This window comes from Bos mutus, chromosome 4, assembly GCF_027580195.1.
Source record: "Bos mutus isolate GX-2022 chromosome 4, NWIPB_WYAK_1.1, whole genome shotgun sequence".
Classification (NCBI taxonomy): Eukaryota; Metazoa; Chordata; class Mammalia; order Artiodactyla; family Bovidae; genus Bos; species Bos mutus.
Genome location: NC_091620.1, coordinates 31,804,823 through 31,827,061, shown reverse-complemented (window position 1 = coordinate 31,827,061; position 22,239 = coordinate 31,804,823). Strand labels below are relative to the sequence as shown.

The following is a 22,239-nucleotide window of genomic DNA, read 5'->3' as shown; positions in this document are numbered from 1 at the left end:
GGCAGCTCCCCTCCCCGGCTCCAATAAACACCAATTCCTTCCTGTGTCCCTTTAGCCCAAGGGACAGCAGCAGCTTCCTGAAGTTGGTGACCACTGCACTGCATGATACATCCACATGTGCTCTTCTGGCTTTCCCACACCTTCAGGGTTCCCTCTACTCAATTCCCACCACTAAACGGCTTGGGGGTCACTGTTTTCCTAACTGGATCCTGACCAGTGAACTCCTACATCAAAAGATACACAAATGTTCCTATTGTGTTAAAATCTTGACAGTATCATGTATCATCCTGCATGATCCACACCGTTCATACCAAATCCGTCCCAAGGAAATCAGGCTGGAGGGATGGCAGGAAAAAGGAAGAAATGGGACAGACAGGAGACAAAGGGACTTACGGTGGGGGGAAGAAGAGATGGAGGGCAGGCACTGGGCATCAGGTTTCATGCTTTGTAAGCGTTTTCCTATAGCTTAAGGGAGAAACCCCAGAGGTGCCTCCTGGCACACAGCTCTGGTAGAACACTCCACTGCAGTCCTTCCGGAGAGCCTGCTACTATCAGTCAACACAACTGAGCTTCAGGCACTCTGAAGCAATGTTCTAGGAGCTGCCAGAAATGAGGGGCTTGCTTTCTTTCACCAGGTCCGTGCTTTGCATGTAACATATAATAACTGGAAAGTCAGGAGAGGATGCATATGCATAGCAAAGGGAGAGAAACTCAAGCCATTAAGGTGTCAAGACAAAGCCACCACCCACATTTGCTACAGAACAAACAAGCACCCCACACCACCACAATGCTCAGCCATGCTGGCACAGGCACGCTCCACACAATCAAGGGCCCAGAACTCCCATGAGCAACCTCGGGGCTAATGCTTATTATCACTGCAGATAAAAGAATATGCATCAACAACGGAAAAAAATTTAGCTGAATGTGCAGAGAGCGACAAGTTCCACAGCAAAACACTTAAGATTATATTGTGTTGCATACGTGTTTGGTATGAAGGGAATGCTGAATTGACCCTGGGGAAGACAGGTACCCTCTGAAGAGAGTACTGAACAGAGAACTCTGGCTTTAGCACTCCAGCTATTAGTCACCACTTTGTTTAATTCAAAAAAAAGGAATCATGTCCTTGAAAATCGTAGTACAAAAGAGACATCACTGTATTTATACAAGGTCTAAAAAAATTAGATAATGTTTACTGACTTGTTATATATGAAAATATAACTCATATAAATATAACCTATAAAAGCTCTGAATGACTTAAAAGCCTTTCTCCCTAGAGAGGAAGTAGTTGGTTGTGGAGTCTGAAAGCTTTTTCAAGTGTGACTTTGATCCCCATCTGCTTGAAGTCAGGGCAGGCGAGGAAGACTGATGGGAAAACAAGCATGATGCTAGAGAAAGAGGTTGTGAATTTCATGCAGGGGATCACTTTCTTATTGGTGTAAGTAGTATTCCTTAGCAGTATTCTGCCTGGATGCTAGCCTAGCCCTCCTCTCAAAATCGTGGAGAGGGAGAAAGGAAGGCAGCCATCATTGGAAGTGAGTTACTAGACACATTTTTATTTAGTCCTAACAATCTATTTCATCAGATACAAAAAGGTATATAGAGAGTGATTGAAAAATGTAGTTATTGTCATATCTGATAAATCACAGACTGGAATTCCACTTCCAAATGTGGACAAAGAACCCTACCACTAACAAGATAAGCACACTGAAGAGAATTCTGAGGGCAATTAAGAACAGTAAACTGAACCAGATTGATGGGATGTCATGAGAGTTTGGCCTTATAGTTGGAAGGTACAGGGTGGGGTCCTCGCAAAGAAAAACCTTGGAACAGGAATTTGAAGTCCTTTAGTTACAAGATTGTATATGAAGCAAATTCAGACTGCATCTACCTTTGTCCCTAAATCCTGAGAACTTCGGAAATCTACATGCTATTTTCCACTCCATAAAGGCCTTTTTTACAAACATGACTAAAATGTATATTTGTATTCTGCTCTCTTGTTGGCAGACTGTCAGTGGCTTAACTCCCATTCCAAAGCCCTCTCTCTCTGCTTTTCTCCAGCACAGAGATCAGTAAGAAAAATTACTATCCCAGCCTTATTTATAGCTACAGTTTGCCAATAAGGTACAGAAAGAAGTCAAGATGGAGAGGGATACTCCTCTCCTGAATAAAGTCTCTCCACAGCTCCTCCTTCTTTCCTGAAATAAATACCGGACCTGCAGGTACCTGCAACCATGAAGGCAAAAGCCTCATGCCAGGGATGGAGTTCTTGGACAGCAAGGAGAGCAAACCAGTCAATCCTAAAGCAGATTAACCCTGAATATTCACTGGAAGGACTGATGCTGAAGCCGAAGTTCCAATACTTTGGCCACCTGGTGCAAAGAGCCAACTTACTGGAAAAGACCCTGATGCTGGGAAAGATTGAAGGCAGGAGTAGAAGGAGGCGACAGAGGATGAGATGGTTGGATGGCATTACTAACTCAACAGACATAGAGCAAACTCTGAGAGAGAGTGAAGGGCAGGAAACCCTGGCATGCTGCAGTCCATGGGGTTGCAGAGACTCAGACAGGACTGAGCGACTGAACAACAAAGGATGGAAGAGCAGCAAGCAAAAGGAGGCTGCACGTTGATGGCATCTGAGCCACCAACCCAGGCAACACGTCTTGTAAAGTGAGCTAAGTAAGTCCAGTGGTTTAAGCTATTAGGCGTTCTGTTCAGGGCCAAGATAATCTGCACGGGATTACACCCAAACCTTTCTCCTGTTTCTCATCTTGGTAATGGTTCCTCATCCCACAAGTGGCACCAGCAAGATCCAAAGAATCTTTAAATCCTCCTCATCCAATCAGTACCTGTTTGCTTCTCATTCTACTTCTTACACATCTTTTACAACCCTCCTGTTGTAAAAGGAGGGTTTTACATCTTTACCTTCACCACTTTCATGCTCTCCTAGACTAATGAAACACTACCAAACTCCTCTCCCTATCACCAACCTGCTAATCTTCTTACAAATACAAACCTTAGACTTTTTGGACACACCAACATGAGTTCCTGGCCCTTAGCTTGCCTCAAGAGCGTTCACAATATGGGGCTCAATGATGTCTGAAAAACACATGAAAAGCGAGCATCTTAACATTAAAAAATAAAAAAACAAGTCACCATGTGTGTCAAATATACAAAGCTCTCTAACTATGGAGCAATAGTAAGGACCAGATGTCTGTTAAAAAAAATTTAAAGACAATGTTCAAAGTCAGCAAGGACACAGTGAGATAAGTGTATTTGTTATAAACTATTCATAGGAATATGTGTGTACATTTGTTCAAGAATTATTCAACACATTACAAATCTCAATATCTGCATTCTTTATTCTCATACTAGAAACATTGTGAAATCCTTCCCTTATCCCATAAGATACACGCAGATGCTCATCACAGCATAATTGTTATGATATGTATTTAAGGAAAGAGTACACAACTGTTAAAAAGTATTAAGAGAAGTGTTTTGAATAGGAAAGTGTTCAGGATCTAGTGCTTCTTTTTCAGGAAAAGGCAAGGTACCAAACTGTGTTTATAGCATGATCAACCGGGGAAAACAGAAGTGTGAAGGAGAAGGATGAATTGCTCAGGACTCATTGCCATTACCCTCTGGGTAAAGCATAAGTACTTCAGCCCAGTTTATGTTTCTGGACTTTATTATAAGCACATATTTCTATATTCAGAATATAAAAAATTCTGGAAATTGATAAGTAATAGAGAAAAAGGCAGTAAAAGTTGAAACAGTAAAACAGAAACCTGGGTTGAGCTATTTTAAATGACAACTTTGCCTAGCCAGATTCAGAATGAGAAGAGCTGGGTACAGGTGCCCCCCAGAGCAGGCACTTAGAATCAAGATCAATAACCTCCTTTGCAGTTTGACACACTCTATTACAGTTTATGTGAATTCAGAATTCCAATTATGAGGTCCTGACATTTTTAGATTTCCTATTCGGTTTCCCACACAATCCCCACAAACTTCCCTTTAAAGCCACTGCTGAAGATCACAAAAATGCTCCAAGTTATCTTATGTCAGGTTTTCACTCTAGACAGTAAAGTTCCAGGGGCATGTGATTTGACCCATGTACTCCTGACTTCAGTATAACCTAATAAGAGAGTTTTAAATAAGACCTCTTATCCCAGGGACAGGGGAGCCTGGTGGGCTACCGTCTACGGGGTGGCACAGAGTCGGACATGACTGAAGCAACTTAGCAGCAGCAGCAGACCAGAAACAGCAGTTCTAATCTTGCAAGAAAAAAAAAAAAGACACCTTAGGAAGTGCCTGAGTAAAGATCCAAGGGTTTGGAGACAGAGATCTGAGTTAGAACTCAAACACCATCATTTACAAACTGAATGACCTTAAGCAGATTGCTTACATTCTCTGAGCAAATATAGAAAAAGAAGTAAGAGGAGCTCAAACTTCAAACACTTAAAAATGCCATTTAATCCTTCTCATTTCTTTCAAAAACCATCATGAGTATTATCCCTTTTTAACCTTCATGCTCTGAAGAACAATATCTCAGCAGCACCTGGTAAACATTAATATTTCAGGCACATTATGTAGAGTTGACATTTTAGACTATATATTTTTGTGAAGATCGAGATTATTCTGCTGTAAGGACTCTGAACAGAAATATATAATTCGGGAATTAATGAAAACATTGGCCTGGTAAAGTCCCTGGTGAAGGAAAAAAACCCAAGTCCAAAGTGTAGTACTTTAGCAAATACGTTGAAGAAGAGCCATCTTTAATGAGAATACAAGAAGCTGGTTTGTAAAAAGTATAAATGTTCTCATTGTAAGTCACTTGGACCTTGGTTGGGGAAAAAACACAGATGGTACTCCCTACTGAAACCATTATATATTGATATGGTCAGGGAGCAGGGCCTGGGGGTCTTACACTATAAAAAGAACCAACTTCTGCCAAAAAGTTACTAATGAAATTCAGGCCTCTCTCTGACCTTAACACTTACTTCATAAGTTAATTCCCCTCATTACTCCCTTATTGGTTTTGTCCTAACACTGCTTAAAATATTCAACTTAACTTGGTTTTAACTGAAAATTTATACTATTTTGCATTAAAGAAAATATCCCAAACTCTTGGACTGCAAGGAGATCAAACCAGTCAATCCTAAAGGAAAGCAGTCCTAAACATTCATTGGAAGGACTGATGCTGAAGCTGAAACTCCAATACTTTGGCCACCTGATGCGAAGAGCTAACTCATTTGAAAAGACCCTGATGCTGGGAAAGATTGAAGGCAGGAGGAGTAGGGTATGACAGAGGATGAGATGGATGGATGACATCACCAACTGGATGCACATGAGTTTGAGCAAGCTCCGGGAGTTGGCGATGGACAGGGAAGCCTGACGGGCTGCAGTCCATGGGATCACAAAGAGTTGGACACGACTGAGCGACTGAAGTCATATACATACACACACACAGGTTAAAATGAGCTGGATAACTAATTAGGTGAGAACCTTTCATTTTATTCTTATCTTTACCATTACGTGAATGCCTATAGGCAAAAATGATGAATGAGAACATTTCTTTTGAAAATTCCTTTCTACAGCCAGATGTTTATATTTCATCATATCAAGGTCATTTTAGGATCTTTGGGCCTCATTCCCGTTAACAGATTCGTTAATGCACAGGAGAGTCAAACATAAAACGAAGTTATAGAAAATTATATAATAAGGAATATGCACATAATATAAATACTGTCATGTTCTTTGATTCTCTTGAATTTTATATTACTCTGTGTTCCTGAAGTAAAGCCAAGAGGCAGATGAAAAGAAAGTCACTTGTTTGTTAATCACAATCTCAAGATTATGATTAGAAAATGCATCCAAATAGAATGCTTTAAATGTTCTAGTAAAGACAGCAGGAAGATTAAGAAGCTGTCTCAACCTAAAGGTAAACAAACACCACCCTTTACTGCCTAGCCTCCCTACCTTTCAAGTTCACAAAATATAAGAATGTCCAAGAGTTGAAAGATACACTCCTACAGCCATATTGAGAGTAAAAGTACCCAGCACAATTCATTCTTTAAAAGCTAAAAAGACTGTCATAACATTTTAGAATCCCCTCAAAATAAAGAACAGTAGAAGCATATGAGACAGGGAAAAAATGGGTCATGTGAAAATGAAGCCAGACTTCAAACTTTTCATTAGCAACACCTGTGAAGCAATGCCTTTAAAGGTCTGAGGGAAAATGATTTCATCCCAGACTTCTATGGCCAGCCCATCCCTCCATCACAATAAAGATAACCACAGACTTGTATGGATTTGAAAAATTTATCACATTCTTTCTTACAAAGGTGCAAGTGGAAAAGTTTCAAACAAAAAGTGTCACCAAATCAAAAGAACAATGAAAGGAGAATGACAATGCAGTCTGCTGTCCAAACACCAGTTCAGATTAGAGAACCCCAGAAGAAGACCACATGAGGGACAGATCTGGGGTGAACTGGAGAGAGAGAGATGAATGTTCTGCGGAATCATGACTCAAAGCTAATCAGACACAACATTCCCTGTGCTGGCTGTTCCCCTTCACCCTCCAGGCCTATTTACCCTTACCGTCTACTCTGCCCGGTGCCTTGGGGCCCCAGTGACTCACACCAGCAAGCACTTGTGCTCCCCACCTTCTTTCTGGGTTTCCTCTCTGGTGAAGGACCAGCATCAGAGGAATCGGAAGGATGGAAGACAAAGACAAAGGAGAGTCACACTTCTAGCTCTCTCCATGCCAGGCACAGTCTCAGGGACTAGACGCTATCCACAGCCTCAGTTAGGCAGCCTTCCTCCTGCCCTTGGAGGCCCAGGGGTAGTAAGGGCTTCATCGTTCCTTTCACTGGCTCCCTTAAACCTGTCAGACTCTCTCATTTGTGAACTGCCCCTTGGAGTGCAATCGCTCTCTCCTGCTGGGCACTAACTGATAGAGTCCTATAACTGCAAATGACAACAGAACAATAATCCTTTTGCTCTGCAGCAATGAAATTTATACCTAGGTTATATTTTCTGCAGAGATGTTTTCAAAAGTATAAACATCCTAACTGGAACAGAAACAATAAAATATCAATAACTGAAATAACACGGCTATTAGTATGTAAATGTTTAGGCAGAGCTGGTCTACAAGACAGTGAATGTATGCATCTAGCCTTATAAAATGAAGAAGTCAGAATTTAAGGGAAGTTAGGCACTATTTAACTGAAAGATGTCAAAAGAACAAAGAACAGTGTTGACATTTTGAAACGAGGGCTAAATAGTTTTTATATACAGACCCATAAAATCAAAGAGAATGTGACAACTGAAAATGAAGGCTGACACAAGCATTGTGTATTGCTAACGCAATATCAGAAGCATCGCTGCTGTTGGTGACATTTTTCAAAATGGTGAGCAAGTCTCAGGAAAGTTCCTACTGGAGTCCAATCTTCCTTCAATTTACTCAGATCTTGTAGTTCTAGAAAAATAATTTATTAAACCCATGCAAAAAAATACTTTGCATTTTGAAATGGAGAGTTATGCTCTAGGCTCAAATAAGTATAAACCAGCTTTACCTTACAGAAATGTGAACTGGGAATTCAAATGTCATGTACGATAGACAACACAGCATGCATTCCAGGATTTCTAGGATCCCTGGAGCCCACCCACTAAACAGCAGTGACAACCCTGTAATCACTGAGAAAACCAAAAAACACTCCATTTTCTTTAAATGTCTGCCACGCATTATTACCATCCCTGCTGATAAGCTCCGGTTTATAATATGGAACAACTTAAGGAAGCACTGAAGGGAGACAAGATGGGTAGAGAAGAAAAGACTCCAAAAAAAATAATTTTATAAGAAATGCAATCAAGTGTATTATGGGGTTTCACAGTGAAAAACAGTCTTGATGATGTCAACTCCATTAAGCAGCCTTGAATTTCTAGAAGCAACTACTCAAAGAGCAGAGAACTTAATGATTCTTACAAAATGTGAAATAAGATTAGCAACCTGGGTAGGTTATTTTCCTTACAGAAAAAGTCTGGATGCTGGTGCTGCTGGCAACGGTTTCAGAATCAAGTGTGCCTTACCCCACATCTCAAATTCCCTTAGTGTTTTCCTCAGCCACAAGAGCATTGTCTCCCGTCTCCTACCCCAGAACCTTGTGACATGGCCACAAAGGTTTCCAGGGAAGCTAGGTTAGAAGTGTAGCAAAGAGGAGGAAATGAACAGCAAGTAATTAACACTAACAGCAGGAACAGTACAGCTATAAAGGCTATAGATGGAAAACTGAGAAATAGAGGGATGAGTATATTACATAAATTAAAAAGGCTAATTGTAGATATGATGTGGATACAACGGAGATTATTTGTTGCTGCTGTTCACTTGCCAAGTCATATCTGACTCTTTGTGACCCCAGGGACTGTGGCCTGCCAGGCTTCTCTGTCCTCCACTATCTCCCAGAGTTTGCTCTAAGTCATGTCCATTGAATCCATGATGCCATCTAACCATCTCATCCTCTGCTGCAGAGACTATAACCAAAATCAAGTCACCTAAAATTAGCACAAACATGACAGAAGTTTGTTTCTCTGAGATCTGAGCATGTGGCAGCTCTTCCTTGCAAAGTTATGAGGGCCCCAGTTTCCCCAGACATGATGCTCTGCGATTCTCAACAAGTAGCAATTATGTCCTCCTCATCCACATGGCTGATCGAGGAGCTGACTTGGGGATTCCAGCCTGTGGGAAAAAGGGAGGATGTGTCCCTCTTCTGGGAAAGGCCCAGAAGGTTTGCAGAGGTCACCTCTATTCTTACCGCACTTGCCTGAACTTAGTCTTCTGGCTCTATCCAGCCACCAGAAGCCGGTACAGAGAAAAGACCGCCCCCGCCCCACTTTTTTTTTTTTTTTTTTTTTTTAACCATTTGGCTGCATCTCTCAGCTTGTGGGATCTTAGTTTCCCAACCAGGAATGGAACCCTGGCACAGCAATCAAAGTGGCACATCGCATCTAACAACTGGACCACGGGGGGATTCCCTGCTTGTTCTCCTGATGGCCATTGACAACCCTAACTATTCCTGGCAACAATCTGTCTGCCACATACTTGCTTCCAGTCTGCCAAGACTCACTGTCTGCTCTTCTCAGCAAATCTCAGCTACTCATGGCCTGACTTTCTGAATTCTTGTAAGGACAAAGACACTGCCTGTGTAATTTCTCCTGAAGACCTATGGTCTCATGGGACCCAGTCCTGTTCTCATGTGTGAGAAATAAAGTCAACATTCCCCTGGGCTGGGTTCTTGTCCAGCACTCTCTGCAGATAATCATGCTCAATCCCACGGTTAGCCAAAAAAAAGAACAACATGAGAAAAGGTAGCCATGCACCTAGCTAAGACGTCTGTGGACTTACTGGGGTCAACTATCAGAAACCAATAATGGTAAATAACCACATCCCAACTAGAAGCAAGTGAGCCAGGTGCTTGCAGGTGAGCTTGACCTCTCCGACTTCCTCTCCTCCCTTCTACAGAAAGCAATGGCTGACATTTTAGGAGGCTGGAGGAGGAAAAAGTGGTTTGTACATCTTAATCCAATGTATAGAAGGATGCACCAGAAGAATTAAAAACATCAGAGTGAAGAGTCAAAGGGTGCCCATGGAGACTGTAACTGGGGTTGGGGAAGAGTGGGAAAGGAGACTGCTTTTTATTGTAAGTTTTGAAAGGCTTGGATTTTTAACCACATGAACAAATTTACTTAAACAGATACAACACCTTATAATTTTCAAGATAACACTACTTCCATATTGTCCATTTTAATATAATCATAAACTTAAAAAATGGTGAGCAAATACTACTGATATCTTCTACTCCCCTTTAGGCTACCACCTTCTTCAAACTGGAACCACTGCCAGACCTCCACTCTTGCCTTGACAGTCTGTTCTCAAGGCTGGACGACCTCGAGGCATGGTCTTAAATTCTGCATAAAGGATGATCCCTGGAACTGTGCAATGCAGTGGCACTGGTTATTCTCAGATACAGACTGTTTTAGAATGTGAATCAGATCACTTGTTGAACCTGCTCAGTACTCAACAGCTTCACACCTCACTTAAATTCTTGACCTTACCATGGCCCAAGCAGGGCTCCCCAACCTCCAGGCCATGGAAGAGTACCTCTTGTCAGATCAGCGACAGCATTCTAAAGTGCACAATAAAGGCAAGGCGCCTGAATCATCCTGAAACCATTCCCCTGACCCGCTACCAAAAATCTGTCTTCCACGAAGTCGGTTCCTGGTGCCAAAGAGGTTGGGGACCACTGGCCTAAAAGAACTTACACAAGCTGACCCATGCCAACTTCTCCAGACTCATCACTTCCTACTCGCCCTCTCTCAGTTCCACCTTAGCCACCCTAGACCTCAAGCTGGTCTTCATAAGACAGGTTTATTCCCCTGCAAGGCTGTTTGCACTTGCTGTGAATGCCATCTGGATGTCCTTCTCCCCTCTACACCCCCATCATAAAGTGGCTCAGTCCTTCACTTCATTCAAGTGCTGCTCAACCACTGTTGGCTCCTTAGAGGCACTCCCTGCCCACCCTACCCGAAATAGTTGCCAATGCCTCCATCCCTCCCCACAGTCAATATCCCTTAATATGAACATACACATGTTAATGATCTGTCTCCTCTACTATAATACAAGTCTCATGGGAGCTGTCCTGTCTACACCTGTACTCTCAATGCCTAAATTTGGGTCTAGCATATAGTATCTGTTCAAACATAGCCTTGGTATTTGACAGCTAAATGAAATACACTTTACAGAATGAAAATTCCTTACTGAATGAAAATTACGAGAAAGGAAACTCTGCAGATCTACTCCACGCCAGGTAATGTGCTAAGGACTTTTCAGAAATTTTATGTAATCTTCACAGCATCTTACTGAGCGAGTATGACTCATTTTACAGATAGTGTTAGTCACTCAGTCGTGTCCAGCTCTTTGTGACCCCAAGGACTGTAGCCCGCCAGGCTCCTCTGTCCATGGAATTCTCCAGGCAAGAATACTGCAGTGGGTTGGCATTTCCTTCTCCAGAGGATCTTCCCCACCCAGGGATTGAAAGCAGGTCTCCAGCATTGCAGGCAGACTCTTTACCGACTGAGCCACCAGGGAAGCCTCATTTTACAGATAAGGAGACAGCAATTTAGAGGATGAGAAAAGGCTGAACCCCACTCCTCTCAGACAAGGTTCCCATAAACATGACAGACACCAGAAGTGGGAAAGTAAAAGAAAGAGGAAGGGGACAACAGGGGAGAGATAAATTACCGTCAGGCTAAAAACTATCACCAGCCTGATTTCATCCTACTTTTTACCTATGTATTTGGCTGTGCCAGGTCTTAGTTGTGCCATGTGGGATCCAGTCCATTGAACAGGGATCAAACCTGGGCCTCCTGCATTTGGAGTTCAAAATCCTAACCCTGGACCACCATGGAAGTCCTTTATCCCACTTTCTACACATTCCAGCCTTTGCACAAATTCTGAGATCATTTCATTCAAAACAGATGGACAGCTAAACTTAAGTACCCAACTGATGTCAAAGATTTACTAGTTGCAGCATATTTCGTGATCTGTCTCAACTGTTCCATATTTGAAATCTAGGTTTATCACTAATAATTTTCATTTCACTTCTATCAAACAAAAGCACAAATACATATGCATGTACATGTACACATTTATATTTGTACAGTGTCCCGCACAAAACAGTCTATGCAAACACTGAACCTTTTGTGTGGCAAAGTCACTGTGTTACCACTCAAGCTGTTCATCAGATGTGAATTCAGCATACAAACTATAGTTTAGAAATCAACATTTGAGAAACTGGGCTGTGAAATTCAGCTTCTGAGTTGCAATACTGCAGTCATCTCCATTTAATTTAGCCAAATTATATTAACATTTTCAATCCCTATCTTATTACACTTGACCTCTGAACATCCGACATCGTTTCCTACCTCTTTCTATTGAAATAGCTCTTCTTAGTTTCTGTGACAAAGGTCATCCTAACTTTCTTATAGACCTGGCTGTTCCTTCTTCATTTCCTTTGCCAATTCAATCTTCCCTCCTATCTTTTAAATCCTGAAGTTCTTTAAGACTAAGTCATTAAAACCTCTTTACTGGATTCTATTTTGGCCACAGCCGTGCCCATGACTTCAATTATTATCCACAGGACAGTTTTCAAGTTTACCTTTTGAAACCAAATCTTTCCCCTGAGCTCCAAATGACTGTCCTTTGATCTCTACTTATTTGAAGGACCACAGATTCCACACCTCACCGATTAGATGTATATTGGATTAAACCATACATCCTCCATCACTTGTCTCACATATGTGTAAGGAAATAAAGGGGAAAAATAAAATTGAAAGCCTAGGATTCTAGGACGTGGTGATCAAACTCTCGAAATTCTTATGGGATTTTACACTCAAATCACAAATTTTTCATAATTAGACAGTTCATCCTCCCCTTCTGTCATTTTAGGTGTGTTGTTCTAATATGTAAAAGCAGCATGACCATGGGTGAAGCCGAGATGGAATAACAAGAATGTGCTTTATCTCGGTCTCCTTACTTAACCACTGCCCAACAACATACGCAATCCTTCTGGTTAAGGAAACCAGAGCTCACAAATATAGGTTAGATTCATCCTGTTATATTTCAGAACTGCTCTTGATGACATTCAATATTTTGTAAGCCTTTTGACTACAGTAGCATTTTAGTCTTAGGCATTTTTCTAGAGAACCAAAACAACATTCTCATCTCCTTAAATAAGATTTGGAATATATTTCCCTAAATTTGTTAAAATAGTAAGAATACAGGTTTCATGGCAGAATTTAATTTTTCCCATCTTCCAATGAAATATACAGATCCATAAAATTTGTAAAAACACTGCAGACTAAATATAAAATGAAAGCCTGATTTTCAGAGGAATGTCCACTAGCTTCAAAATCCATGAAGAAAACTGGAGACAGAGCCTCTTAAAACAAGCGTGCTCTGCCCAGTGAATCAAAACATTAAGCACAACCATAAGGAAGGCAAAGTTGCTCATGTCCAACTCTTTGCGACACTATGGACTATATAGTCCATGGAATTCTCCAGGCCAGGATACTGGAGTGGAGTAGCCTTTCCCTTCTCCAGGGGATCTTCCCAATCCAGGGATTGAACCCAGGTCTCACACTGCAGGCGGATTCTATAGCAGTTGAGCCACTAGAGAAGCCCATGAGGAAGACAAAAAAAGATTTATATCATGTCACTCTACCTGTCCTTAACTCCAGAATAGGAGAGCTGAAATGCCACACGGCAAAAACAAAATAAAAGGCAAAGGAAACAAAACATTAAAAATAGAAAATTAGATTAAATATATCATAGTGGCAATGACGAAAAATGTTTAAAACATTTTTATAAAAAGCAAAGACTAGGTAAAAATTGTAATAATTTTTAATACAAAATAACCTCAAAACGTGTACATACATACATGTGTGTGTCCATTTATTTAGTCGCTCAGTCGTGTCCAACTCTTTGCAACACCGTGGACTATACCCTGCCAGGCTCCTCTGTCCACAGGGATTCTTCAGGCAAAAATACTGGAGTGAGTTGCCATGCCCTCCTCCAGGGGATCTTCCCAACCCAGGAATCGAACCCAGGTCTCCCGCATTGCAGTCAGGTTCTTTACTGACTTAGCCACCAGGGAAGCCCACATATATACATACATATGCAAATAATGTGTATACAAATGCTTATAAGTATATATAGGTCAATGTATGAGTGCGGATGTGTATGTATTAAGGATACCTACAATATACCTGATAAACTCTTCAAAAGAAAGTTGTTTCAATGCTAAAATTGGATAAAACATTGAATAGAAATTTTACTCAACACACTATGAATCAAAGGGAGTTACTTTTCACTGGTAATAGTATAAAAATTCCTAAGTATATAAAGAATCCAACATTAAAATTCATGAATACTTCTAGAAATGCAAGATAAATTGAAAATACAGTCAACCCTGGAACAATGCTGGGCTTAGGGGCACTGACCCTTGGCACAGTTGAAAATCAGCACATTATTATAGCCAGCACTCCAACTCTCCATTCCTCCATATCCGAGGTTCTGCATAGGCCAATGGTAAATCAGGTAGTACAGTAGTATTTACTACTGAAAAAACTGTGTACAGATGGGGCCTGTGCAGTTCAAACCCATGTTGTTCAAGGGTCAGCTGTCCACATAATTATAGGATAATTCAGTTACTGCAAAGATGACCAGATAGGAAGGGTTACTACAATAATGCTGATTTAGATATAAAACTTTACATCTTAAAGTCAGACTATATATATACAAATTTGTAATGTAAAAATACTAGTTAGATACAGTGAAATAGCTCAGTGAGCCACACTGACAGCATAATAAAATTAGAAATATCCTTAGAAGAAAAGCTATGATCAATCTAGACAGCATATTAAAAACCAGAGACATTACTTTGCCAACAAAGATCCATCTAGTCAAAGCTATGGTTTTTTTCAGTAGTCATGTATGGATGTGAGAGTTGGACTATAAAGAAAGCTGATTGCTGAAGAATTGATGCTTTTGAACTGTGGTATTGGAGAAGACTCTTGAGAGTCCCTTGGACTGCAAGGAGATCCAACCAGTCCATCCTAAAGGAGATCAGTCCTGGGTGTTCACTGGAAGGACTGATGCTGAAGATGAGACTCCAGTACTTTGGCCACCTGATGCAAAGAACTGACTCATTTGAAAAGACCCTGATGCTAGAAAAATTGAAGGCAGGAGGAGAAGGGGACAACAGAGGATGAGATGGTTGGATGGCATAACCAACTGGATGGACACGAGTTTGAGCAAGCTCTGGGAGTTGGTGATGGACAGGGAAGCCTGGCCTGCTGCAGTCCATGGTGTCACAAAGAGTTGGACACAAATGAGTGACTGAACTAGAATAGCTGAGCTATTTGGGGAAAAAAGCAAAGTCAACTCCTTGATTCAAACTTTAATTCAAAATGGGAAACTGATTATCTAAGAACATAAATGAGAAATAAGTTTTTAAGAAACTTAAAGATCAATTGAACTATATCTAAAAACAAAATGAAAGGCAGACTACATAAACAGTCTCCCCAAAGGAACACTATCTTCAACATACTGATGAAGGGGACACATTAATAAGTAAAACCATGATCTCAATAGAAAAGTGGGAAAAGGATATCAGATCATATACATTCATCACCCCCCAAGCAATCAGAAATGAACAAATTAAGTATCATCTCAGCTATCAGATTGAGAAAGATAGCCTTTTAATTATTCATACCCTTTGCCCCAGTAACATTCTCATCATAAAAATTTATTACTAACTTGGAGGTTATAAAATGAAAGTATTCAAACCATAAAGTTTACAAAGTGATGTGATAAAATCTCAAGAAGCAAAGCAAAGCATCAATGATGCTCTACAAAGTCAAAGGCTCCCAAATGCAAACCAAAGACTTAAGTTACACAGTGTGAGGAAAATGGAGGCTTTCCTTACCTGTCCACCTAATGTTATAGTTTTGGAAAAGAGTACATAAATAAAGACACTCTCAGCTAAGTCCTTAGTTTGTAATTACTTCACTTAAAACAATTACTTGAGAATGTCTCCTGAAGTTTACTTTTTGAAAAACCCATATACATTCTTAGTACACACACTGAAGAAAAATGCCACCCACTAATGGAGAGTCCCATGGATGGAGGAGCCTGGTAGGCTGCAGTCCATGGGGTCGCTGAGGGTCAGACATGACTGAGTGACTTCACTTTCACTTTTCACTTTCATGCATTGGAGAAGGAAATGGCAACCCACTCCAGTGTTCTTGCCTGGAGAATTCCAGGGACGGGGGAGCCTGGTGGGCTGCCGTCTATGGGGTCACACAGAGTCGGACAGGACTGAAGTGACTCAGCAGCAGCAGCAATGATCTCCTAGGAGGAAATCGTTGTGAAATTCACTCAGGCATTCATGCTCAGTTGCTCAGTCATGTCCAACTCTTTGCAACCCCATGGATTGTGGCCTTCCTCTGTCCATAGAATTTTCCAGGCAAGAATACTGGAGTGGGTTGCCATTTCCCACTCCAGGGAATCTTCCTGACCCAGCGATCTTACCTGCATCTCTTGTGTCTCCTGCATTGGAAGGTGGGTTCTATCCCAGTGAGCCAACTGGGAAGCAGATAGTCATTGCTCAGTGTCAACTCCAACTTAAGGTTTCACTATATTATGTTTTCCAGTTCATTTTTTAATAAAAAAAACACTCAGGTTTACCCTGCTGTATTTTCTGTTGCGAACCTAGCAATCTATCCATAGTTTTGTAATAAATAAATTATACAACTGTTAATGCAGTTTAATGGTCTACAGCATTTCATCATATTAAAGACCTTTTAAAAGTCCAAATATGCACTGCCCTCCCACTATTGATTCAGTAAAGTCTAAAATACTGATGTTTTTTGTTCCTTGCTTAGAGCATCCCTATTACCTTTTCCTTCATGTGTAATATGGGTTTAATTACTGAGCAATCTAACTCACTACTGCAAATACCTTCACCTTGCCCAGGTGACACAGACACAAGCTGTAAGTCATTTCCCTGTAGTTTCCCTTTAAAACAGGGCATCTCAAGTCTGATGGTACCTTGGAAGCACCCAGAAAGCTTTATGACTATAACCCCAGAGACGGATTCAATTAGTCTGCAGTACAATCTGAATAACAGGATTGTTTAAAAAGCTCTCCAGATGATTCTAGCATGCAGCTAAGGAGAAGAATCCCAAGTTTTGCTTTTTTGTTTTTGTAAAGAAAGGAAATTGTATCTTTCTGCCTTTCCATAAGGAAGGCTGAACGCCAAAGAATTGATGCTTTTGAGTTGCGGTATTGAAGAAGACTCTTGAGAGTCCCTTGGACCACAAGGAGATCAAACCAGTCAATCCTAAAGGAAATTAATCCTGAATATTCATTAGAAGGACTGATGCTGAAGCTTCGATACTTTGGCCACCTGACGCAAATGGCCAACTCATTGGAAAAGACCCTGATGCTGGGAAAGATTGAAGGCAGGATACAGGGACGACAGAGGACATGATAGTTGGATGTTACCATTTAGTCAATGGACATGGGTTTGAGCAAGCTCCAGGCAATGGTGAAGGACATGGAAGGCTGGCATGATGCAGTCCATGGGGCTGCAAAGAGTCAGACATGACTGAACAACAACAATAAGGAAATCATATCAAAATATATAAGTCACTTAAACACTGGTCCTAAAAAAATGTTATAGATTTGGGACAGTTTCATGATTTGATTTTTGAATACTCTTAAAACCTTGGGACTATATCATCTAATGATATTATTAGGTTTTCTTTCCCTAGGCTAAAAACTGAAATGGCAGTAACACATGACAATGAGACCCACCCTCTTTCCCAAAACAGGCCTAATTTGAAATGCATAAAAAGCAGCACAATAACTCAAGAGGCTTGTCTCATAGAAAATTATAACTGATGGGATTTTCCATTCATAATTCCCATACTTAATAACCTGGCAACTGGCCTTAATTCTGTTTTGAAGGTCTTTAATGACTTTACAAACTATGCTATTTATCTTGTGAGTGTAGAAATTGAGGAAACTGCTTCCATTTAAAACTGAAGAGGGGACACACACAATATTTTATTTCACTTTATATGCAGTCAATGTATATCAGAGATTACTGCTGATTTCATTTTTGAAAGAAGCAAACTCCAACATCACTCAATCCATTTGAGTTCTCATTAGCACAACTCATTCCACCAAATTAAGTGCTGCGGTCCCAAGATACCCTCTGGAGGGACAGATGAATCACTTGAAACCAGTGGCACTTTCTTCTCTGAGATACTGTGTAAGTCCAGTCCAAGGTTTCACTTTAATGTGTGGTTTCCTACTTACTCCCCATAGGACAATGTACTCCCTATTATTAAAAGCAGCAAAAACAACATAACCCATCCCTTCTGTGTTTGCCCCATAAAGAACCAAAGCCTGAGTAGTAAAGCATGAATTATCCCAATTCCCTGAGAGGCTGGGCTTTTTAGACTATCACCATATCTCCTGGAACCCTGCAAGCAAGAAAGGCACCTCATGGGGCTTCCACACTGCCTGTCCCCCTGGATTTGGTATTGGCATTGGGAAAACCCCTGTGAAGTCATTAGTTATACAGCAGCAGGTATTATCATTTTCATGGCTTTCTTTAGAGACGGTGGGGTAACTCTCCTGGTGGTCCAATGGCTAAAGACTCCATGCTCCCAATGCAGGGGGCCTGGGTTCAGTCCCTGGTCAGGGCACTATGGAGGGTGGGGTGAGTCCAAGAGATCTCAAAACATGTTTAGGAAGATTAATTTCCAAGAAGAGAAGTCAACTCTTACCCTCTATATTCTTTCTGCCACCCTATACCTCACTGAGGGGTTTCCCAGGGGCCTTGGTGATAAAGAATCTGTCTGCCAAAGCGAGAGATGCAAGAGACTGGAGTTTAATCCCTGGATCAGGAAGATCCCCTAGAGGAAGAAAATGGAAACCCACTCCAGTATTCTTGCTTGGAAATTTCCAAGGACCAGGAGCCAGGCAGGCTATAGTCCATGGGGTCGGAAAGAGTCGGCAATGACTAAGCCCACACACCTCACTAGGTCTTTGAAACATGGACTAAACCTGATACTTCATGTATCCAACAAGCGTTTACTAGGTTCTTATACCCCAGGCCTCAGTCGTATCTTAGGTCCTGCAGATGGCACAACACAGCACTAAGGCACAATGACGTCTAGTGTAAGGTATGTGATTCCTGGAGTTTATAAATCTAGCTTTTTTTTTTTTTTTTTCCCATAAAATTGGCTCTTTCCCCGAGCTTGGATATCATCTAAGCAGTGAGAAATGGTTTTGTTTTGTTTAAGCCACAAAAATACTCCCATTTCCAAAGAGGGCTAAAAGCAGCCACTTATTGCAGCCTGACACTCACATGTGAGACATGTAGGCAAGAACCCACCGTGTGTCACTCCACCCAATACTATTTCCCCGTGATGCTCTCTCCTTGATCAGTTTTACCAAAGGAGATTACTTCCCCACCATCTGCGATTTCACACTATTTGTATACATTTCTCAAACTTAATTAGTGTGGAAAATTATGCAAAGTGGTGGGAGTGATTACATAAGGAGGTTTAAGGAGTTTAGTAAGATTACAGGGACACATAAAAATGCAAAGAACATGGGTATATGAATCCCATGGAGAGTTATCAGGTACCATTTTAATCTTTTAAATTCCCTCTTCATTATTTCTAGTTTAAGGTAGTTGGCTTTAGTATCTGTCACTAAATTTAATAATGAAAAAGCAACTTACTGACTATAAACCTATGGAGTGGACAACCAAAACTTCGCATACACACCTGAAATTTCTTATAAATTGAGACCTGCAATCTGTAAGCCCCCAATTAAGGAATGTGCTTAACCTCTTCTATGGCAGTCATTATATTCATCAGATTTTCCCCTACCTTCTAACAACTATGGACTGTATTTTTCCTTTAGGGTCTCAATGTTTTCCAAAGACAACCTGCCTTTATAAAGTAAAAACTGATGTCCAAAGACAAATGGCCTTTATTAAGTAATAACTGTAATAGCTTTATCTGTTATTGTTTCCTAATTTCAACACTGATTCCACATTTAACCAATGATCTGGAATCATCCAAGGTTCATCATTATCTGTTAACGGATAGAGCAAAGATTATGTAAATAAGCAGAGACTGAGGCATTAGCCACAGCTGAAGTCATTCTGCCACTGGCTGCTTGTTACTTCACGTTCGTATCATGTGCGAACCATTTAGGCAGTGTGACCACCTCGTGAAAGTTTCGTCAATGTCTATACACTCACTTCCAGAATTTTCTGTAAAGTCCTAAGTTAGACTGGCATAAGCTAACCACCATTATTATTCTAAGCTGAAACTTCCCAGCCAAAAGCAAAGACAGCCATGTTTAAGTCAACTGAGTTTAATGCCATTACGATTTTTCAATTCACGGATACAACCTCTTGATAGCTTTGTGGGCCATTTTAGCCAGCTAGGAAAACAAAAATCACTGCAGCTCAGCTGGTTCACAGAAACTCAACCAACTCACTCAACCTAATAGCAAGAGAGCTTTGACCGCCAGAATAAGGCTTCTACCATCCTGTGATTAGTTTTCTTCTTTTAAAGATGAGGACCCTTTCAGATCTCAATTTCTCTGTTTCTAAATTCTCAAGTTAGGAGGAGTAAGCAGCAATATGCACTTCAATGACAACAATTTAAGCCATTAAATCCTTTTACTAGATGTTTGACTACCTCAAGATACAGAATAAAAATATACAATGGATTAGTGATTTTGCAATTATCCTGGTACTTCTTTTATATAACCCAACTGTATAATTCAAGACAAAGTTTTGGGCATTAATTATTGGCTTGAGCATCAAATTCACAGGAATATAGTTAAATTCTCATTTCATTTTGTCCTAGGAGGGAACCCAACTGCTAAGAATTACTCCAGCTCCCTTCAGCAAGCAACATGCTTAAAGAAAAAATGTGGGGCTTGTTGAATAAGGGAAAACACTTAAGTTGTTTCGGGGCCTTCCCCCTTAAAAATAAGAATACTTTGCAAAACTTCATCTGACAGCATTCAATGCTCAATATTTGGGAAACAAATTTCCAAGTGTTCTTGCACAGAGCACAGACAGAGTTCTGCTTCTTTTTCTGCTGTTCGTAATTCTTTTTGATGACGTCTGAATGATGTTATAAAAAATTATTTCCTCAGCGGTATTGTGACTGCACCTGTTTGCCAATTCAAATTTCTGGAAAAACATTCTATTTAAACAAGAGGAGTCAGAGAAATCTGTACTATTTGAACAAGCAAAGGAGTGTTTGTTTTACTAACAAAATGCAACAAGTATGCACAGTAAGAATCAGCTACCAGCAAGTGACTTTTTGCAAAAGCATCTTCAGTAATAATATTCCAGATAGGAATAGTCTCTTAGTTTCATTACACATTATTTTTATACTTTAATACCAAAAATAAGGTTAAATGCAATATGAATGGAAGTACTGGAGACTGGATGATAGTCATAAACTCAATATGACTAAACAACATACATCAAAATTTAGTTATAATTTTAGAGTAGGTACTGAAGTTGAAAGTCACTTGACCTACAGAGCTGAGAGGCAGTGAGTGACTGCAGTGCAACCCAATGCAGGCAAAAGAGAACAGTGTGGTACTCACCTGAGAGCAGAATGGAAGGCTCCAAGAACTCCATGGGGCACTGCCTCCAAACTGACCTCAGGAATGGTGGCTCTGATCATGCCAATTATTTAGGGAATAGGAAATGTTACTCAAATATGTCTCCAAAATGAGAGGCCTGTCCGGATCCCAAGGTTTTTTTCCAGCTCTAGCATTCTGTGACTGAGTTACCTAGAGGGTTAGGCACCTGAAGGGTCTGGGTAATTAGCTTCCAGGTGTACAGAATCATCCCATAAGCATACCCAGAGAGTGATTCAAGACAGCTGCTTGGTTTAGGCTTGTTTTAGAGAAGCTGGGTAAATGGGGGTGAAGGGTAATGGGGAGACTGCATTTACTCTGAAATATAGCTTTTCACAAGTCAATTCAGAAGTGCTCCAAATTTCTAAGAAATGCCTCACATTCTGAGGTTAATGCTTCAGAAAACAAATCTCTGTGCAACGAGGCATGCTCTGGGCAAATTACAGTCTCTCTGGGTCTTCATATCCTGTCCCAAACTAAGGCGACTGGTGAAGATTTCCAGCGAACCTCTAGGTTCATACTCTGTTAATGAGGGTTTCTTAGTTTCTATCAAAAACATATACCCAATTAGGGCAATTTGAGTCATTACTTTTGTCTGCTACAAAATTAGACTCCTGGGGGTCTTGTTTCAAAACTAAAGTTGGCGTGCATTTCACCCGAAACAAATGCCTTACCTCTTTGGGAATGGCGGGGTGTGTAGTACGTTGTTTTGAAGTGGTCACAAACCAATCCTATTTTTCATCAATAGCGTGTTTCATTAAGGCCTGCCGGGACTAGTAATTACTAACCCACAGCCACTCTCCAAGCTGCACACTATTCCGCCTTAGGATTTGATGTCCTAGTTGTACAGCAGTACAGGAAAACTTGTCAGGTTAGGTTTGTTTTGGGGAACATTTCTACACCTTCTCCTTAGAGAAGACTTCCCT

At 40.7% G+C, this 22,239-nt stretch overlaps 1 protein-coding gene across 13 annotated transcripts in view; it reads right to left on the bottom strand.

Annotated features, from left to right (window-relative positions):
• CADPS2 (calcium dependent secretion activator 2) overlaps positions 1-22,239 on the bottom strand; it is a 585,913-nt gene that overhangs the window by 562,505 nt on the left and 1,169 nt on the right. The window lies entirely within an intron of this gene.